Below are 20,013 nucleotides of genomic sequence, written 5' to 3' on the forward strand. Positions count from 1 at the left end.
CTCGTTATCCTCCTACGGGGTCGCGCGGCCAGGTGCTGCTGGGGCACTTGGACAGCCTGAGAGACCCAGACCGGCGAGGTGTCGGGGCAGGCGGCGTGCTGTCGCTAGGCTCCTGCATTGACTGCCGTGGACTTCCGCATTCCTGGGACGGCGCCTGGCACGGGGTCGGCGCTCGGTCAGCGTGCTGAACCAGAGCAGGAGCCCACGTCTTCCCCCTGGTCCAGGCGCTGGCCATGCAGCAGAGTCCCAGTCCTGGCGGTGGCAGCGGGACAGGCCTCCCAGGAGTTTGTCTTAGTGGTCTGGGGGACCGCGGACGGGGGTGGGGAGGAGTCGCTGGCCCCAGACGGAGGCTGATCTAGAGGGTTTGAGCTCGGTGACCAGGCTGAGCCACGTTGGCCCACGGTGCAGCGCCAGAGCGCCAAGGGACAGCGGGTACAGGGCTCCAGGCTTGATGCTGACCGGCCTGGCGATCACAGATGGATGTGCGCGGGGGCCTGGTGCCTCCCCGAAGCCGATGCGAGATCTCTGCTCCTCCGACAGTCAGTCAGTCAGTCATTTTCTTAAGAAGAAAGCAGTGGCTGATGGGGAATGAAGGACGCTCCAGCCCCGCGGGCCGGTGTCTCAGGGCCTGAGGCTGCTCACGTGGGCTCTGGCTGCGTCCTGCGTCTTGTGGACACTAAGCAGGCAGCCTCGGGCCTGCCTGCACTTAGCAGTCACGAGCGGTCATCCAGCCATGAACAGACGGGGGCCCGGCACAGCCCTGCCCCTGGGCCCCGCAGGGAAGGCTGACGAGGCAGTGGGAGGGCTGGGCTCGGGAGCTCAGGGTTTCTGTGGGGTCCGTGTCAGGTACATCCGTGAGGGGGCGTCCGGCTGTCACCTGAAGTGGGCGCTGGGCGTGCTTTCCGTGGGCCCCGCCCTGCGGAGGAGGAAGTGGGGCCCGTGTGTTCCTGCCCCACGGGGCTGGACCTCGACCACGGGGTGGGCTGCGTTTCAGGTCGGGTGTGGTGGCTCGGCTGTGGCCCGTGGCGGGAGCATCCCCACAGCGAGAATTCAGTGCAGAGCGCCCTTCCGGGTCCGCTCTTAGGTCTAGCAAGCACGTGCTGGCCGTGCCGCTCGAATGCGTGTCCTTGCAGCCCAGAGCTGACAACCGGTGAGAACCTGGGGGTCGTTTGAACTCTGCCCCCCACAGCTCAGCAGCCCCTGTTACTCACCCTTGCGATTAGAAAACCAGTGTTTTATTTTGCCCAAGCTGCACGTAGGACTAGGGTGAGCTCTGAGCCCCTCTGCTGTCCCTGGAACTCTGTGCTCTGGCTGGGCTCCCAGGCAGGTTGGGCCATCACGCTAAGCTGTTCTCTCTCTCGATTACAAAGTGGGAACAGCTGTTGGCCTCTGGGTCTGTGAGAGATGGGTTTCGCTCACCCTCACACAGAGGCTGAGTATTTAGTTGTATTTGTGACTGAGAGGGTGGCAGGGTCTTCAAAAAGCTGGAGGGAAATCCGTATGGCTAAAGGAGGAGTGGACTTCAAGCATTGCACCAAGGTAGTCTTGTTTGTTTTAAATTATTGTATTTGAAAGGTAGAGTTACAGAGAGGCAGAGAGAGAGAGAGGTCTTCCATCGCTGGTTCACTCCCCAAATGGTGGAAAGGCCCGGAGGTGAGCAGATCCAACGCCAGGAGCCAGGAGCTTCTTCCGGGTCTCCCACGTGGGTGCAGGGGCCCAAGGACTGGGGCCATCCTCCACTGCTTTCCCAGGCCACAGCAGAGAGCTGGACACCCATATGCGATGCCGGCGCCGCAGCGGAGGCTTACCTAGGAGGCCGCCGCACCAGCCCCTGGGCTTGTTTGTGTTCGACCAGGAGCTGGGCGTGCTCAGGTGCCCATTCACAAGCTCGGGCACCAAGGGCGGAAGGGCGTACAAGGTTGGGATGTGCAGGTGCCAGCCCCTGGCCCTCTGTCACCCGAGGCGCGCGCCTGCTGCTGCCTCGGGGCCCCTGCCTGAGCCCGATCTGCCATAGGCTGAGCCCTGAGTGCTGCTGCCCAGGCCAGCAGGAGCCCCAGGCCCCGTGCACCCGCGGCCCCGCCCCCTTCGCAGACCCCAACCGCCTACGGACCCCTCCTCACTCACCCCGAGGCCCCGCCTCTCCGCGCGCGCCCGCGGCCGCTCGGCCCCGCCTACGGACCCCGCCTCACCCGAGGCCCCTCCCGCAGGCCCCGCCCCTCCGCGCGCGCCCGCGGCCGCTCGGCCCCGCCTACGGACCCCGCCTCACTCACCCGAGGCCCCGGCCCGTCCCCGCCCCTCCGCGCGCGCCCGCGGCCGCTCGGCCCCGCCTACGGACCCCGCCTCACTCACCCGAGGCCCCGGCCCGTCCCCGCCCCTCCGCGCGCGCCCGCGGCCGCTCGGCCCCGCCTACGGACCCCGCCTCACTCACCCGAGGCCCCTCCCGCAGGCCCCGCCCCGGCCCCGCCCCTCCCGCAGGCTCCGCCCCGGCCCCGCCCCTCCGCGCTGCACGGGGCCGCCCCGCAGCGGCCGTCTGAGGAGAACTCGCGAGCCCGGAGCTCGGCTCGGGTCCGGCGGCCGGCGCGGGCCTGAAGGTCCCCGGGGCAGTCGCAGATGTCCTCTGCGGGACAGCGGAGCCCGGCCCGCGTCCCGAGGCCCCCGAGCGCCGCGCGGTGAGGGCGTGGGGCCCGGGGCTCCCGCCGGAGCTGCCGTCTCGCGTGACCGGCCCGCGGGGAGCCGAGGCCGCCCAGGGGTGCCCCGCGGGCCCGGGTCCGAGGTCGGGACGCCGGGGCCGGTTCCCAGGGCTCCTTCCGGTGCGAGCTCGGGTCTGCGGAGCGTTTGCGTGGACTGTAGAGGCTGGGCCCGTGAGTGCCCGGTGTTCAGCCTGGCCCGGTCACGTCGGCCTGGCCGGCGTGGACCTCGTGCCCGGCATGGCTTAGGCGCTGGCGGCTGCCCGGCTCGCACTGGTTCCTTTCGGTCACTTTGCTCTGGCGGGTCCGGGCAGGGCCACCCTGGAACTCGGTGACAATCAAGCGCTAAGTCTTCGAGCAGAGGCCGCGCCGCCGCAGCTCGCAGGCCGGTTGAGAATGAGCTAGAAGGCCGCGCACAGCCGGCCCGGGACCGGGTCAGCCGACCCTGGGACCGGGTCAGCGGGCCGCAGCTCGGCGGCGGTAGGGGCTGCAGAGCGGGGCACGGGCCGGGACCCAAAGGGCCCCTTCTCAGTCTGGAATGGCGCCAGCTCCACGTCCCAGCACATCCCCAAGGCTCCGGGGGGAAGAGTTGGGTCCTCAGAGCCCCCAGCCGAGTGAGGCAGGCGGGGCCCTGTCCCAGCTCCTTGTCCCCTGGTCCACGCCCTAGTGTGGGAGCCCCAGCGAGGGGGAGGCGCTGAGGGAGGGGGCTGCTCCTTGAAAGTGGCGCTGCCCCGGACCTCTGCCCGGGGGGCAGCGTGCAGGGCGCCCCGAAGCACACAGAACACCGGAGTAAGGGGGAGGGCTTACTGGGGGGCACCCGACAGACCCAAGGCAAGGGGCGAAGAAGGAAAAGAGGGAGAAGCAGAGTGTAAGAGAGATCCAGAGACAGGGGGAGAGAGGGAGAGATCCGGAGACGGGGGGAGAGAGGGAGAGAGATCCAGAGACGGGGGAGAGAGGGAGAGAGATCCAGAGACAGGGGGAGAGAGGGAGAGATCCGGAGACGGGGGGAGAGAGGGAGAGAGATCCAGAGACGGGGGGGAGAGAGGGAGAGAGATCCAGAGACAGGGGGAGAGAGGGAGAGATCCGGAGATGGGGGGGAGAGAGGGAGAGAGATCCAGAGACAGGGGGAGAGAGGGAGAGATCGAGAGAGATCAGAAGACAGGGGGAGAGGGAGAGAGCGAGAGAGATCCAGAGACAGGGGGAGAGAGGGAGAGAGCGAGAGAGATCCAGAGACGGGGAGAGGGAGAGAGATCCAGAGACAGGGGGAGAGGGAGAGAGATCCAGAGACAAGGGGAGAGAGGGAGAGAGATCCAGAGACAGGGGGAGAGGGCGAGAGCGAGAGAGATCCAGAGACGGGGAGAGAGGGAGAGAGATCCAGAGACAGGGGGAGAGGGCGAGAGCGAGAGAGATCCAGAGACGGGGAGAGAGGGAGAGAGATCCAGAGACAGGGGGAGAGGGAGAGAGCGAGAGACAGGGAGAGAGCGAGAGAGATCAGGAGACGGGGGAGAGGGCGAGAGTGAGAGATCAGGAGATGGAGAGCGAGCAAGTCACCTGTTCAGGAATGGTCAAAACGTTGAGGGGGCAGGCAGGGAAGCAGGAGCAGCGAATCCCATTAGGGTGGGGGTGGAGCTTGGCACCGGTGGTTGGGCCCTGGGGCCACCTGGCTTCCAGCAGGGGCGGCGGGGGCTAGAGCCTAGGGTGGTGTTGGGGTGTAGATTGCGCCATAGATAAGACTGTGCCATTTTACTGACATTCCCCCCTTTTGTTTTTTACAAAGCAGGAGCTGTACGGGATCACATCAGCCCCAAATGTCCAGGACGGGTAGAGGGGCGGTGATCTGTCCTATAGCTGCTTCCTGCCGGCATGGGGCGCCGAGGTACTCTGCTGGCATGGGCGGTGTCTCAAGCCGCTGCCTCCTGGGCGGGGACCGAGTCTACCCCTGTAGCAGCACTTGGGGAAGTGAGAACCTCCGGGGAAGGCACCGGTTGACTTCCGTTACCGAGCTGGCCTGGGAGGGGAGCTGGCCGGGTGAAGGCAGGTGGCATCTCCAACAGGAAGTCTACAGCTCTGCCTGCTGTGTTGCTGACCCTACTCGGCCATCACCTCCCCGCTGGTGAAGGGCTTTTCAGCTGAGAGCCAGCGAGGTCTGCGGCTCTGACCCAGGGGTCCTTCGGCTCCAGGGCAGGTCCATGTCCAGTGATCCAGTCTTGGCTGGCAGAGCTGCCAGGGCTCTTTATAAACTGCCTTCTGCTGAAGCCCTAGATTTCCATGTCGAAAACCACTGCAGTGGCCTGGCCTGTTGGGTCTCCTTGAGGGCAGACCACCGCACAGAGCCACCTGTCATAGGCCTGCCACCTACCTTTACGTTGCTTCCGATGCCTGGTTTTCCTTTCCTCCTTTTTTTTTTTTTTTTTTTTTTTTTTAAAGCAGACCGAAGGATGCAAGTCCAGGGGGTGCTCAAGTCCCATCTCTAATCTTCAGTGGCCTAAACTAGAAGTCTGCAGTCACAGGCATGTTCTGGTCTTTTTTTTTTTTTTTTTAAAGATTTATTTATTTATTTGAAAGCCAGAGTTATAGAGAGAGAGAAGGAGAGGCAGAGAGAGAGAGAGAGAGAGGTCTTCCATCCACTGGTTTACTCCCCAATTGGCCGCAATGACCTTGAGTTACGCCAGTCCAAAGCCAGGGGCCAGGAGCTTCCTCCTGGTCTCCCATGTGGGTGCAGGGGCCCGAGGACTTGGGCCACCCTCCACTGCTGTCCCAGGCCACAGCAGAGAGCTGGATGGGAAGTGGAGCAGCGGCGCCCATGGCGTTCAGGTGGAGGCTTCACCCGCTACACCACAGTGCCGGCCCGAGTGGTTTATTCTGAGGTAGACAATGCCTTTGAGGAAAGCCATGTCCTCACTTTAAAACTTTCTCTCCCTTTGTTTGATCTGAAAGGGAGGTTCTGCCTGTGTACTGTGCCCATGGCGAAGTAAATCTAGCTGTGAAGTTGTAATTTAAGCTCTCCTTTCGGCTGTGCTATCACAGAAAATGTTAGCCATCCCTTTTATAAGGTCTAAAGATCAACTTGTGTGTCCAAGAGAGTCCTTCATTCAGCATAGTCATTTCGCACCTCGAAGAGAATAGAGAAATGAAGGGAAAAGTTGTGCTTGGAAGAGAGGAACGAGGGAGCAAGTCCCAGGTCGCTCACTGACAATAGCAGTATCAAATGAAAACTTAGCAAGCGACTTCAACCATTAGGTAACAACTTAGGATAACATTTACCGGAAGAGCCAATGCCTTCTATAATTTTTAAGAATACATGTATTTGGAAACATCTCTTAAATATCTAACGTGGTGTAGCTTGTTTAACCAGCAAATTCAAGCACAAACATATAAAAACATTTTTAGTTTCTTTCTACCAACAGATTTAAAACATCTGATACGGAGATTCAGGTCACATGAATCAAAATATATCTTTGATTAATTTTTTCAGTTTAAATTTATGAGCAATCTTTTATCTATAAGCCAATTGAAACAGAGTTTTTAATAAATTTTCCCATGTAGACATACAATATGTGCACACATGCAACATTACAAGACAGAATAATGAAGTAGTTTCAGTAATAGCTTCTTAAACTCTTTAACTATTTTTTTTTAATTACCAATTGATTCAGATTACTGTCTGCTCCTAGTAAGCGGAATTAACCATACTTTCTTTCAGTTGGAACCTGTAGTGCAATCTTGGCTTCATCTGTTTACAGAGCCATCCCAAAGTACTGAATACAATGGAAGTGGCTGAAAAAAGTCCATCAGAACCTGTACAGAACCGTGGATGACTCTAAATAGTCATGTTTAAAACCTTAAACTCATTAATCAACAAGAGGCACTTGCTTACTGTAGGGTTTTACAGAACATTTGAACATTTTAACCCTTTTAGGCCTCTGGGCCTTTCTCATTAAGAAAACCATCACGTCTAGTAACACCAGGTCATTAGACTTAGCTTTCAGACATTTGTATCAGTAGCATTTTATATTATCAAAGCTTAAAATTTATTACCACTTCACATCTTAACAGTACTCCTAGCATAATCCAAATATCCTGATTAGTTGGTGTCTCTACAAGATGAGAGACATATATCCTGTGATATTTCTGGTTGGGCCCGAACTAGAAAAATAAAAGTCCAAATTTACTGGAAATTTCAAAGTCCAAATTATGGATTTTTTTGAATGCCTGTCAAGGATGCCAAGAAGGCTTAAAATATCTGGTTAAAATAAGCTCCCTTAACATGATGACATAACGTAGACCTGATTTGATCATTGTTACAAGGTGGTTATTCAAATGTTTTAGAATAAGCATCTATTTAAACAAATCGTAACTTAATAATAAGAACTGAGCTCTTTAAACGATAGGCCCTAACAGAGACATTGAGAGAACATAACAGATCACTGTGACTCATTGCTTTAACAGAGGATCAGATTCTAATTCTATGTCAAAGAGAAATAGATTCATAGCTTATTTTTCCAAAAATGTCTTTCTTTCATAACCTTCTGTGACTTCCACACACCCTCTTCAACTGACCTGAAACATTCCATCATTTCCATTCAGTCTAGAGTAAACTAGCCATCAGGATAAAGTCATTCTTAGAAACCGTGTCCTTTATTCAAAAAAACTCTTCCTTAACCTTTCTTACCAAGTGCACATTTCTATACTTGTGATGTTTTCCATCTGCCAATTTCCTTGATTTACATTTTGAAATAACCTTTTAAAAATCTCCAAATTATGGGGCTGGCGCTGTTGTGTAGCAGGTAAAGCCACCGTCTGCAGTGCAGGCATCCCGTATTGGGTGCCGGATTGAGCCCCGGCTGCTCCACTTCCGATCCAGCTCTCTGTTGTGGCCTGGGAAAGCAGTAGAAGATGGCCCCTAGACTGGAGAGTGGCGTTAGCCCAGCCCAGAGGGAGGAGCCCAGGTGTGTGCACTGCAGAACGTTGTGGAGTGGCGCTCGGAGTCTCGCCCCCAGTGTGGTCTCGTGTTCGGTGGCTGCAACTTTCTCTCCAGATGCAAATCGAGTTCTCCCGGAACACGGATACCGGGTTCCTAGCAAGTGGCCGGGTGACCAGACGCCCTGACCCGATGGCCTGCACCTTGCTACCGTAATAGTCTGTCTGCGTCTGCTTTGGTAGCTTGGTCCTTTATGCCTGTTTGGGTTTCCTAGTAAGAGCATAAGCAACTTCAGGGCGGAAGCCACAACCTCTCAGGTGCTGAGGTTTGTCGTCAGAACTGGAGGCTGTGTGCAGGCAGAAACCACAACCTCTCAGGTGCTGAGGTTTGTCGTCAGAACTGGAGGCTGTGTGCAGGCAGAGACCACAGCCTCTCAGGTGCTGAGGTTTGTCGTCAGAACTGGAGGCTGTGTGCAGGCAGAGACCACAACCTCTCAGGTGCTGAGGTTTGTCGTCAGAACTGCAGGCTGTGTGCAGGCAGAGACCACAACCTCTCAGGTGCTGAGGTTTGTCGTCAGAACTGGAGGCTGTGTGCAGGCAGAGACCACAACCTCTCAGGTGCTGAGGTTTGTCGTCAGAACTGCAGGCTGTGTGCAGGCAGAGACCACAACCTCTCAGGTGCTGAGGTTTGTCGTCAGAACTGGAGGCTGTGTGCAGGCAGAGACCACAACCTCTCAGGTGCTGAGGTTTGTCGTCAGAACTGGAGGCTGTGTGCAGGCAGAGACCACAACCTCTCAGGTGCTGAGGTTTGTCGTCAGAACTGGAGGCTGTGTGCAGGCAGAGACCACAACCTCTCAGGTGCTGAGGTTTGTCGTCAGAACTGGAGGCTGTGTGCAGGCAGAGACCACAACCTCTCAGGTGCTGAGGTTTTGTCGTCAGAACTGGAGGCTGTGTGCAGGCAGAGACCACAACCTCTCAGGTGCTGAGGTTTGTCGTCAGAACTGGAGGCTGTGTGCAGGCAGAAACCACGGCCTCTCAGGTGCTGAGGTTTTGTCGTCAGAACTGCAGGCTGTGTGCAGGCAGAGACCACGGCCTCTCAGGTGCTGAGGTTTGTCGTCAGAACTGGAGGCTGTGTGCAGGCAGAGACCACAACCTCTCAGGTGCTGAGGTTTGTCGTCAGAACTGGAGGCTGTGTGCAGGCAGAGACCACAACCTCTCAGGTGCTGAGGTTTTGTCAGAACTGGAGGCTGTGTGCAGGCAGAAACCGCGGCCTCTCAGGTGCTGAGGTTTGTCGTCAGAACTGGAGGCTGTGTGCAGGCAGAGACCACGGCCTCTCTGCATCTGTGTCCATACGGCTTGGCCTGGACGGGAGCTGGGCACACAGGGAGCTCCCTCGATGCTTTTGCTTGGCCTAAGGGATTGAAGACAGACTCACCTAGCTGCTGAGGTTTTATTCGTTATTAGAATCCTAGCACAGAAATGGACAGTGATAGGCCCTGAGAGATGGACATGGCTTCTTAAGATTTTCCAGTTTGGCCAGCGCTGCGACTCACTGGGCTAATCCTCTGCCTGTGGCGCCGGCACCCCGGGTTCTAGTACTGGTTGGGGCACCGGATTCTATCCCGGTTGCTCCTCTTCCAGTCCAGCTCTCTGCTGTGGCCCGGGAAGGCAGTGGAGGATGGCCCAAGTGCTTGGGCCCTGCACCCGCAAGGGAGACCAGGAGGAAGCGCCTGGCTCCTGGCTTTGGATCAGTGCAGTGCGCTGGGCGTAGTGGCCATTTAGGGGGTGAACCAACGGAAGGAAGACCTTTCTCTCTGTCTCCTCCCTCACTGTCTAACTCTGCCTGTTATCTACATGGTAACTGATACAAGTCTGTGGTAGGAAGGAAGAAGTGTAGTGAAGAGTACTCTAAGTGGACATCCAGACATGGACATGGGTCAGGTGCAGGGCAGCCTCTTACTGAACGGGGTGGGGAGGGTTGGGCTTAGCACCGCAGCACCCTCTTGTGTGTCCCACGTTCTGGAACGTCCCAGTGTCAGCGAGCCACACACATGAACGTCTGTTAGCACATTAGACGTCTCAGGAAGTGTTTTGGGGAGGTTTTTGCCCTGCACTAGCTCCAGAGAGCATGTCATTCCAGAGTGAGGAATCCAGAACATACCTGTAGCTTCCCATTTTCCATTAAATCTTAAAGTCTGGATTAAAACGAACTTCAGACTTACATTTATTGCGGTGCATTTCACTGGAGTGATCTGCTGTAAGTGCAGCGTGGTCATTGTTTTTCCATTTTAGGTGATAATGTCAGTCGGAAGTGGTACGCAGAGGCTGTGTGTGGACAGTGCTGGCAGAAGAGGCTGAAGGCACTTTGTTTCCTCAGTATCAAGACCAGAATAAGTATCTACAGTCAAGGACAAAGTAAATTAACAAACCGTGCCCTGTGGCCATGTGAGGGGTAAGTGAATGTTTGGCTTGGTATCTAAGGTGAAGAAGCAGGTTATTAGGCAGTTGGCAAGCTTCCTAACCCATCCTAGTGAGCTAAGAATGGAACAAAATAGATGCTTCTGCTGTGGGATAGTTTAGATCTGCTGAGCTCGAAGTCTCAAGCCCCCGTATGTAATTCTGTCCTCCTACTTGTAACCAAACACCCCCACTCCTCGGGTGCACCCACTGCAGCCAGGATCTAAGGGGAGACTCCATGAGGAACTTGGGAAGGTGCCATACAGTTCCCAGGTGACTTCACACCTGTAGAGGCACCACCCCCTACCTAATAAAAGAGGCCAACCACTGGAGGGGCTTTCTCTCTTTTGCTGCCAGTCACAGCTGGAGGTCCCCTGTTTCTCCTTCCTTACCCCCCCACTTCCTCCCTTTGAGCAATCCTTTGGCCTACTGCCCACTCATGATGGATATTTCTCTGTGGTACAACCCACACGCATGCGTGTATGTGTGTTCACTGTCTCATCTTTTGAATAATATTTGTTAGCACTTTTGCATCTTAAAGGTGTCTGCATTGTCTGTGTAACACAGGGACCTGGAGTAAAAATTAATATATCAGCCGGCGCCGTGGCTCACTAGGCTAATCCTCCGCCTTGCGGCGCCGGCACACCGGGTTCTAGTCCCGGTCAGGGCGCCGGATTCTGTCCCAGTTGCTCCTCTTCCAGGCCAGCTCTCTGCTGTGGCCCGGGAGTGCAGTGGAGGCTGGCCCAAGTCCTTGGGCCCTGCACCCCATGGGAGACCAGGAGAAGTACCTGGCTCCTGCCATCAGATCAGCGTGGTGCGCTGGCTGCGGCGGCCATTGGAGGGTGAACCAATGGCAAAGGAAGACCTTTCTCTCTGTCTCTCTCACTGTCCACTCTGCCTGTAAAAAAAAAAAAAAAAAAAAAAAATTAATATATCCTCCCTACATCACTTCCAGATTCATTTCTTTCTTTTTTTTTTTTTAAGATTTATTTATTTATTTGAAAGGCAGAGCTACAGAGAGGCAGAGGCAGAGAGAGAGGTCTTCCATCTGTGGGTTCACTCCCCAAATGGTCGCAACAGCCGGAGCTGTGCTGATCCAAAGCCAGAGCCAGGAGCTTCTTCCGGGTCTCCCACCCAGATGCAGGGGCCCAGGGGTTTGGGCCACCTTCTACTGCTTTCCCAGGCCACAGCAGAGAGCTGGATTGGAAGTGGAGCAGCTGGGACTCGAACTGGTGCCCATTTGGACGCCAGCACTGCAGGTGGTGGCTTTACCCGCTACACCACAGCGCCGGCCCCTACACTGTATACACTTTAAACAGGACCATAAAATAAGTGTGTTCTGTTGCCTGAGTCCAAGTCTCCTCATTGAACGGAAGTGTGAGCCAAGAGCGGGAAATACGGGCAGGCAGGCCCGTGCGTCAGGAGTGGAGCATGTTTTGTTTGACTTGGGTTCAGAAGGCTGCAGGCCACAGTACTCTTAGTGTCTCAGGGATATGTATGTATGTATGTATGTTGCTTTGTTTGAAAGGCAGAGACAAAGAGACACAGAGAGAGCGTCCATCTGCTGGTTCACCCCCCAAATGCTGTTTTAGCCAGCTGGGCCCAGCTAACACAGGAGCCTGGGACTTGATTAAAGTCTCCCATGGAGGTGACAGGGACCCAAGTACTTGAGCTGACGTTGCTGCCTCCCAGGGTGCACAAACAGGAAGCTGGACTGGAAGTAGAGGGGCTGAGACTCGAACTAGGTACTCTGACATGGGATGTGGGCATCCCAACTGCTGCACGGAAGCCACCCCCATCAATACTGTTTAATTTTGCCTATAGGCTTCATTGTTAAGTAATTTGGTTCAAATAGCATAATGAATATTTGTATCCTGACATCTTAGTAACCATTTGACTATGACACCTAATTTGCAAGTAGTTCCTTGTGCACCATCGGACTTTGAACGTGGAAAATTGTCTAGTGGTACTCTGGTGAGTTTGCTGTGGCACTCAGTGCACTGTGGTGCATACTTTAAGAATCTGAGTACTGGGCCGGCACCATGCCTCACTTGGCTAATCCTCCACCTGCAGTGCCGGCATCCCATATGAGCATCAGGTTCTAGTCCCAGTTGCTCCTCTTCCAGTCCAGCTCTCTGCTGTGGCCCGGGAAGGCAGTGGAGGATGGTCCAAGTGCTTGGGCCCTGCACCCCATGGGAGACCAGGAGGAAGCACCTGGCTCCTGGCTTTGGATCGGCATAGCTCTGGCCGTAGCGGCCATTTGGGGGGTGAACCAACGGAAGGAAGACCTTCCTCTCTGTCTTTCTCTCTCACTGTCTAACTCTGTCAAATAAATTAAAAAAAAAAAAAGAATCTGAGTACTAACAGCATATGTTAGCATAGCAGACTATCGCTGGAAGCTCATATCAAAAAATGGGGGGCCAGGTGAGGGGTATAATAAACACATTGACTTAAAATGTTTTATGGAAAAAATAACAGAATTAAGGTAAGTTTAAATACCTGTGCATATGGTAACTTTATAATACATTTTCTTTTACATGCAAGTAGAAGAGGAATGGTATATGAGTTTATTTTCAGTCTTCCTTGTGATGTCCCTAAGCGAATAATTACTTTAGTAAGAAGATTTTTGCCAGTCCCATATATCGTTATATAACAAGTGAGTCATTGTTATGATTTTTAAGAATATTATCAGGCATTAAACATTCTTGAAATTTTGATTGCTGCAGTTGAAATTACTCAGGAAATATATTTTTGATCCTATATTTAAAAGTGAACAGGAGTGGACACGTGCCTAGTGGTTAAGATACCTAGGTTGCATGTTGACACACCTGTGTCTGATACACATTTCTGGCTCCTGACACCAGCTTACTGCTTATATAGTCCCTGGGAAGCAACGGTGATTCAAATGATTGGGTACCTGCTAACCACACGAGGTCACGTGGATTGAATTTCTTGCACCTGGCTTTGGTCTTCGTCTCCGCGGACATTTGGGGAAAGAGCCACTGGATAAGAGCTCTGTATCTCTGTCCCTTTCTGTCTTGCTGCCTGCCAAACAAATCAGTTAAAACCAACATTTGAAGCATTTAGCAAGTGTTGAGACCTTTCACCACTTTGTTAGTCACCATAAGAGGCTGGAGTAAGCCTCAGACACAGCTCTTTGCCAGTTCTCTGATTTGTCCGTTCCCATGGTTTCCGATCAGCTGTCCCAGGTGGTGCCCTTGACCATTGTGGACCTCCCAGCAGCACATACTCACCTACTCGGTCCAGAAAATCCCTCACCTCTCTCATTACTATGAACATGCTTTTTCTTAAAAAATCTTTGCTCTTATGATTATACCATAGTATACATATAATATATATAATTATACAAATGTACAGTTTTCCTTTTTTAAAAAGATTGTATTTATTGGAAAAGTAAACTTAGGGAGAGATTCTCTATGCTCTTCTGAGTCTCCCTGCTCAAAGTGTGGGGTACAGACCCTGAGAACAGTCGGTACCTGGAGGCTGAAGAGAGGCCAGGGCCCCCGCCCCCGCCCTGAGCTGCAGACCCAGCACTGAAACACTCCCGGGAATCGTGAACACAGGAGTCTGAGAGGCCCGCCTTGGAGTCTACTTTCTGCACTCCTAGTGCCAGCCGTGGCTGAAGGAACCAGCATGAAGTTGCTCCAGACGTATGACCTAATGCATGCCCACACGACATAGCTTTCTCTCTGCTTTCCTTGGGACTAAGTAAGCAAGGGGGTGGGTGAATGGAATTGTACCTACTGTGTGCAAAGAACTGCCTCAACACCAAGGGCTGTGAAATCCTTCCTCCCGAAGGAGCAGAGCTCAGACGGGCAAGTGCAGACAGGCTGTCGCTCCCCCAGACAGGCTGTCGCTCCCCCTCTTCGTGGAGGAACGACACTAGACCCTGCGCTGTTCTTTTGTCTGCTCGGCCCTTCCCGGGTTTGCTGCTGGTTCTTCCCGGGTTGGCTACCGTCCCTTCCACCTCCGTGGAAGGGCGGTTCCCCCTGCCACTTTCCCCACTTCAGCGGGGGAGCGGCACACCGCCGGCCGGCTCTCTCAGGGGCTGCTCAGATGTTATTCGGATGTTCCTGGTGCATGTTGTCTCTTTCCTCCTTTATAGTCCTCTTCCACCAATCCCAACTCTGCTACCCACACGCCGAGTATGCTGCTCTCCTCCAATCAGGAGCAGGATCAGCTCCTGCAGGTTATTGGTTGAACTGGAGGCAGCTGTGTAGAAGTTGTTTCCTCCTCTCCCAGCGCCATATTGTGGGAGAGCAGATGCATAGAATAAGTCTTAATTCCAGTAACAGTCTAGTCCGAGTTGCTCCCCACAACAGACCTAACAGGTGGTGTCTGGGTGACCGCAGTGGAGACGCCCATTGTCCCCTGTGAGCCCTTCCCTCCCGACTCCCAGCCAGGCCAGGTGGGGTCTGGGGCGAAGCCCTGGGACTGCGCTGTGCTGTGTGAATGAGGGAGTTTGACTTCCTCAGGGTGACTCCTCCCTCCGTGTCAGCAATGATTACACATGGTTTGAGATGGGGGCAGAGGGAGTAAGCAAGGCTACTGGACGGTGGACGCGACAAAGATGGGGTGGGTCGCTGGGATTCACACAGTAACCATCTCTAATCCTATTGTGTGCAACGCTGTGACTGTCAGCTCGGAGAGGAAGAGCACTCAGACAGGGACGCTTCGCGACCCATCTGTTTCCCTGTGAGCAGCCTCTGAGCCGTGCTCGTGAGATACAGGGACAGGAAGTGAGAACTGGGAGCAGAGGCATGGAGGATGCGTGATTATGGCACTGCTTCTCAGCTCATAGCACTGCAAATTAGTTTCTGGAAAAATGAAAAAGAGTGGTTGCCAGTGGATCTTCCCGTGCAGACCTCTTGTGCTCGTTATTACTAATGCTTAAGGAACATTTGCAGTTTATGGAGTTGCTCATGGGAGTCACTTATTTCCAAACCAGTACTTCATAAAAATGAGAGTTCTGTGACAAGCTCCGTGGCCAGCCGACTGGCGGCTGTGCATTCTGCTTGCTGGCTTGACAATGGTCACCCTGCGTCCCTTCTCCCGTCCTCTTGGTGTGCACAATGCGGGCTTTCTCCCACCCTGGGCATCCTGTGGCCAGGTGGGTTGTTGATGGCCTTGGCCCTAGAACCTGCTCAGCGGTCAGGAGGCTCACAGTGGTGATGGGGGTCGGACGTGGTTATAGAGGGATTGGGCCATACACCTGCAGAAGGACAAGAATCTCCTCTGTCTGTACCTAGGGGCTGGTGGCTGGAGCTTGACCCCACACACTAACGCACAGGCTCTTGCCTTGGTTCACACAGGTGGATGACAGAGCCCTCCCGGCAGTCCTCAATGGGCCTGCGTTCCCCTCCAGCTCAACTCTTCCAGGACCACCCAAAATCGCTTTGTCTGGGTAAGGATTCTAAGCAATCAGTTGTCGCTTAGTTAATGTAAGCGTTTAAGAGGCATTTGTGTACATCTGGGGTTTTCTTCTGTGCGCTGAAATTCGGTTCCACTGCACACCTTCGTGTCTCTGAAAGGTTAGTTTCCACCGTGAGACACGGGAGCCACGTGGCTGTTCACGTGTGGTCTGTGGTTGCTGGGAAGGCAGCTCTCTGCATGCTTCCTCGCGACAGAGCTGGCCTGTGGCCGTGTTTCAGACGCCATTGACAGCTCTGTCTGCGTTGCTCATGGCTGCAAACTGTGCCGACGTACTGGTTCTTGGCTGTCATCAGCGTCAGGAACGCAGTGTCCACCAGGAGGCGTGGAGGGTGGTTGGCCGAGATCCCTCCCGGCTGCCGGCACTACCCGCCCTCCCTGCTCAGGTGGCCCACGTCCTATGGCAGGTGCTAGTGAGCGAGTCTAGTCCTGTGGTCTACCCTGTAGGCTAGAGGCGGGTGTGGGCTGCATTGGCCCAGGCCCTTGTCTTGCCGTTTTAAAGTCGTGTTTGTGATGGTGCCCGAGACTCCACGCTGGTTGCAGCTGTCTGTTCAGCGAAGGTCGTGTTCCCACAGTGGTCTGGCGGCCCTTTCTGCTCGCTGCTTTCTGTGTTTGATTATGGAGCTCAGTCTCTTCTCCTCCCAGAGCTTTTGGCCCACAGTCCAATGCGGGGACCCGGGGCCTGAAGGCAGCAGGGCCAGCACCTCAGGAAATGAAGCCCACGGCCTCCTGCGCTTTGCAGGGTTCCACCGCGGGGCACAACTTCCCCACGGCCTTGGCAGTGCAAGAGCTGTTGGGGGCAGGAATGAAAGCTGCCCAGTGGCCACTTGGTGGGACTCTTGGAGACTAGCGAACCCGTCAGCATTTCACCTCTGCCTTGTCCCTGGAGGCAGGGGCGCTGATGTGGGCTGTGCACGGTCGGAGCAGGCGCCCTCCAGCTGTGGCAGCCGTGCGCGGGTGGTTCCTGACTCGGTCATCTGAAGGAGCAGGGCTGTGTGGAGCCAGCGGCCTCCCTCTCCTGGTGCGGCGGTCACTGAGGGTCAGTGGTGTGGCCACTGGTCATCGCGGGTGGCTGGTAACGCTTCTGGGTGGAACAGGGACCTCAGCAACTTCTAGACTCTGCTCGCAGCGTCACGTCCTCAGGAACGTGCGTGTTAGGGCCCTCAGGAGGGCGTGGGGCGTGGGTGCAGCGCGCTGCTCGGGCTTTGTCCCGCGTGGACATCGGAGGGGCTGGCGTTTCCGTGACTTTGCTGCGCGGAGCGGGTGCTTTCCTGACGCAGGCGTTCGCAGCCCACGTGCGCTCTCACAGAGGTCTGCGTGCAGCCTGGTCCTCCTCCCCTTCGCTCTGCTCGGGCTCCCCGTTCACGGCTCCTCCTCACCCCCCTTCCTCCCTACCCCATCCGGGCTTTTCTCACACATCACACACTTCTGTATTTTGGCGGAGTTGTGCGAGTAACAAGGGTTTTCTGCTACAGATCATCGGCCAGGAACACCGCGAGTTTGGTGTTTGTGTCTTTTTCTGGAAATGACTCCCTGCTCTCTGTCGTTCCACTGAGCCAGCTCTGGTGATTTTCCGTCAGTGCAGAGTTCGGATGGCATTGTGGCATCTCCACCAAGTTAGGAATTCAGCAAGGGGCAGCCGGTGAGCCGCTGCCGGGTGGTTTCCCTCTGTGAGTTCCCGGCCACCACTTGTTTGTCCATCTCTGTACCGCCTTCTGTACTCCGTTAGCCCCCTTTGGCTTCTACAAGATCTGAGGTCGCACTAAGTCTGCAGGTGTCAGAAAGGAGGTCAGCGCAACACGGGTCACACACACTAACCCGGCGGGTGACACACGCAGGTCAGCCTGGCCCTGAGGCTGAGTGTGAGAGAGGTCTGACCCGACCGTCATTCCTTAGGACTGGGTGATGACCTGGCTAACTTGTTAACTGGCTTCTCATAGTTAAATAGGAAAATTGATAAAAATTCACGTTCTGCTAATTCGTGGCTTTCATAATGTGGTTGTAGTCAAGTAATAAATGTGAGTGCTGACACATATTCATGGTCTTCACAAAGACGTGCGTTGGAGCCGCTTCTCCGGAAATGTTCCTGAAGCGGAGGTCTGTGTGCGGTCACTACCGTTCTGTGTGATGCTTTTCCGAGGCGGGGTCTTCAGGCCCCTCTTTCTACTCTCGGGTTTTCAGCTCGGCACTCAGAGAGGTCAAATATTGTTAGAGCCACGGGCATTTTCCACTTAGCTTCCATGGCACCAGCTGGACTTGCTGCTGTCCCACAGTCATCTGCGCCCATCTGTAACCGAGGTCTTTGCTCATGCAGTGCTTTCTACAGAAACATCCTCTTGTCCCACAGCAGGGACACCTCCACTGTCAAAGTTGCTGTCAAGTCCCACCTCCCGCTAAAGCGCTTTGTTTTGCTGAGGACAAGGGCAATGATGTGGGCATGAGAGCCCCTCCTCTGAACTGCTCGGGGCTTCCCTAGGAGTGGACGGGCCAGGAGGGGAGAGCTGGACATGCTGCCTCCTAGGAGTGGACGGGCCAGGAGGGGAGAGCTGGACATGCTGCCTCCTAGGAGTGGACGGGCCAGGAGGGGAGAGCTGGACATGCTGCCTCCAGCACCTACAGGGCCACAAAGCACCCACTCTTCTATTTAAAAAAAAAAAAAAAGCCCACGCTAGACAAGCACTAAATTCATAGAGCGCCCAGTGGCATAATGTCGACAGTGGGAGATGTCCTCAGAAGAAGTCACAGTTTGACCCTTGGTCATTATCAGGGACGTTAGCGGTGTTCCTCTGGGGGAGGGGCAGAAGGGGAGAACAGTGAAGTGCAGGTGGAATCCGTGCGCGTGCAGACAGCAGGGTAGGCTGAGTGTTGGGGATCTGGCCCGGTGTCTGTAGAGACAGTTCACCAAGAGAGCTGGGTGTGTGGGACCCAGCGCAGAGCCCGGGGGAAAGGGTGTGGCTGTATTAATTGGCTCCACGTAGCTGACAGCAGGGAGCTGTTGCCTGCTCTGTATGCGGACACACGACTGTCTGCAAGCATCAACCATGTGCCAAGTGCTGTTCTGGTTCTGTGGAGAACCCAAGGCCCAGATGTGCCCTTGCCCTAAGGATCCAGGGCACAAGAGACGCTGCTTGCACACTTGGTCCCCGGGAGCACACTTGGCCATCAGGACAGGCACGCACCCCCTCAGTGCCAGGGAGCGCCCTCAGCACAGTGGGCCCCTCCTTTTCACCATGACCGTTCAACTTCTCCCGTGACTGATCTCCCCGCTCCCCTAGTGAGCGTCACTCTGGGCAGTGCCTGGGGACTCTCCCGACGCGGCTGCCCCTGTGGTTACAGCTTCCCCGAGCACAGGGGAGGAGTTTGTGTCCGTGCTCCAAGGCCCCTGACGATGCTTTCCGGCTAATCCACAGCGACATTAGGAGAGTTGTCATTATCCCTTCCCAAAACAAGTGCGGCCACCAACGCACGCGTGAACACTCAGTGTGCAGTGTTGCTGGTGATCCTGGCGCGCGGCCAGCTCCTCACTGGTGTGACAGGCTCTGGGTGAAGGTTCTTCTCTCCTCCGATTTTTACTGCATAGCAGTGTTTGCAGTTGAGGGAGGAAAAGAGCTGTTTTGCGGGAGGCGGATCACACAGGATAGAGGTTTGAACAGACTGGGAAGACACCGCACAGAGACTTTTTGGGAAGTGTGAACAGGATTAGGAACCTGTTCCCCACTCACCATGAAGTACAGCACAGGCTGGGTCTGGTGAGGTTAGTTCCACCCCATGGGTGCCATTCCCACTCTGGGATCAGGCACTGAAAGTAATATCTGTAACGCCTGGTGTTGAGACCGTAGCCATTCTAGAACACCAGATTCTTAGCTAGTTCTCTTTTTCAAGAGTAACCATCTGAATACATTTTCTTTTTTAATCTTTGTAGAGTAACTGTTAGTTCATGGGCCACAAAGTCTAAAAAGCCATGTAACTGTACCAAATCCCAGTGTCTGAAATTGTAAGTAACCACAAATCCTTCATTATTAAGTATGAAATAAGGTTGTTTAGAAGTCAGTGTGTAGACAAGGGCGCAGACAGTGGAATGGCCAGCCGTGTCCACGCTGCACGTCTTAGTGGGCGCTGTGCAGCAGGACAGGAGCTGCCCTGGTCCTTTGGGACTATCTCGGCCGGCCGCCTTGGTGAAGGACTCCTCACCTTGCAAGGCACTTCACTTCCTGGGTCTTGGTGTCCTTTTCTAGCCCTCAGATGAGTGTTGAGATGGGCTGTCACTGGCTGAGCGCTTACTGTAACCTTTTCCACACCCTATTTTTTTTTAAAGTTTGATGAATCGGTTTACTCTATATTGAAATTGTGTCACAAAGCTTCTCCCTGGAGGTGCAGCTCCCAGGAGGCTGTCAGGGGTGGTCGGGCAGACTGTCAAGCAGAACCCCGGCCGGAAGTAGACAGCGTGGCCGGAACGCAGGTGGAGCTGACGGCCATGCGTGCCAGTGTCTCCTTGTCC

General features: G+C 55.0%; 1 protein-coding gene across 4 annotated transcripts in view; it reads left to right on the forward strand.

Annotated features, from left to right (window-relative positions):
* The first annotated feature begins 2,532 nt into the window (after positions 1-2,532).
* LOC103346593 (carnitine O-palmitoyltransferase 1, liver isoform) overlaps positions 2,533-20,013 on the forward strand; it is an 87,197-nt gene continuing 69,716 nt past the window's right edge. For 2 of the 4 annotated variants that reach the window (XM_070064023.1, XM_070064052.1), the window contains exons 1-5: positions 2,533-2,669; positions 4,468-4,563; positions 5,115-5,197; positions 9,900-10,059; positions 15,398-15,489. The gene's annotated coding sequence lies outside the window, so the exon portion shown is untranslated. The remainder of the gene's footprint in view (positions 2,670-4,467; positions 4,564-5,114; positions 5,198-9,899; positions 10,060-15,397; positions 15,490-20,013) is intronic. The other 2 variants (XM_070064107.1, XM_051827863.2) reach the window with 2 other exon arrangements.

This window comes from Oryctolagus cuniculus, chromosome 1 (assembly GCF_964237555.1).
Source record: "Oryctolagus cuniculus chromosome 1, mOryCun1.1, whole genome shotgun sequence".
In the NCBI taxonomy this organism is placed as follows: domain Eukaryota; kingdom Metazoa; phylum Chordata; class Mammalia; order Lagomorpha; family Leporidae; genus Oryctolagus; species Oryctolagus cuniculus.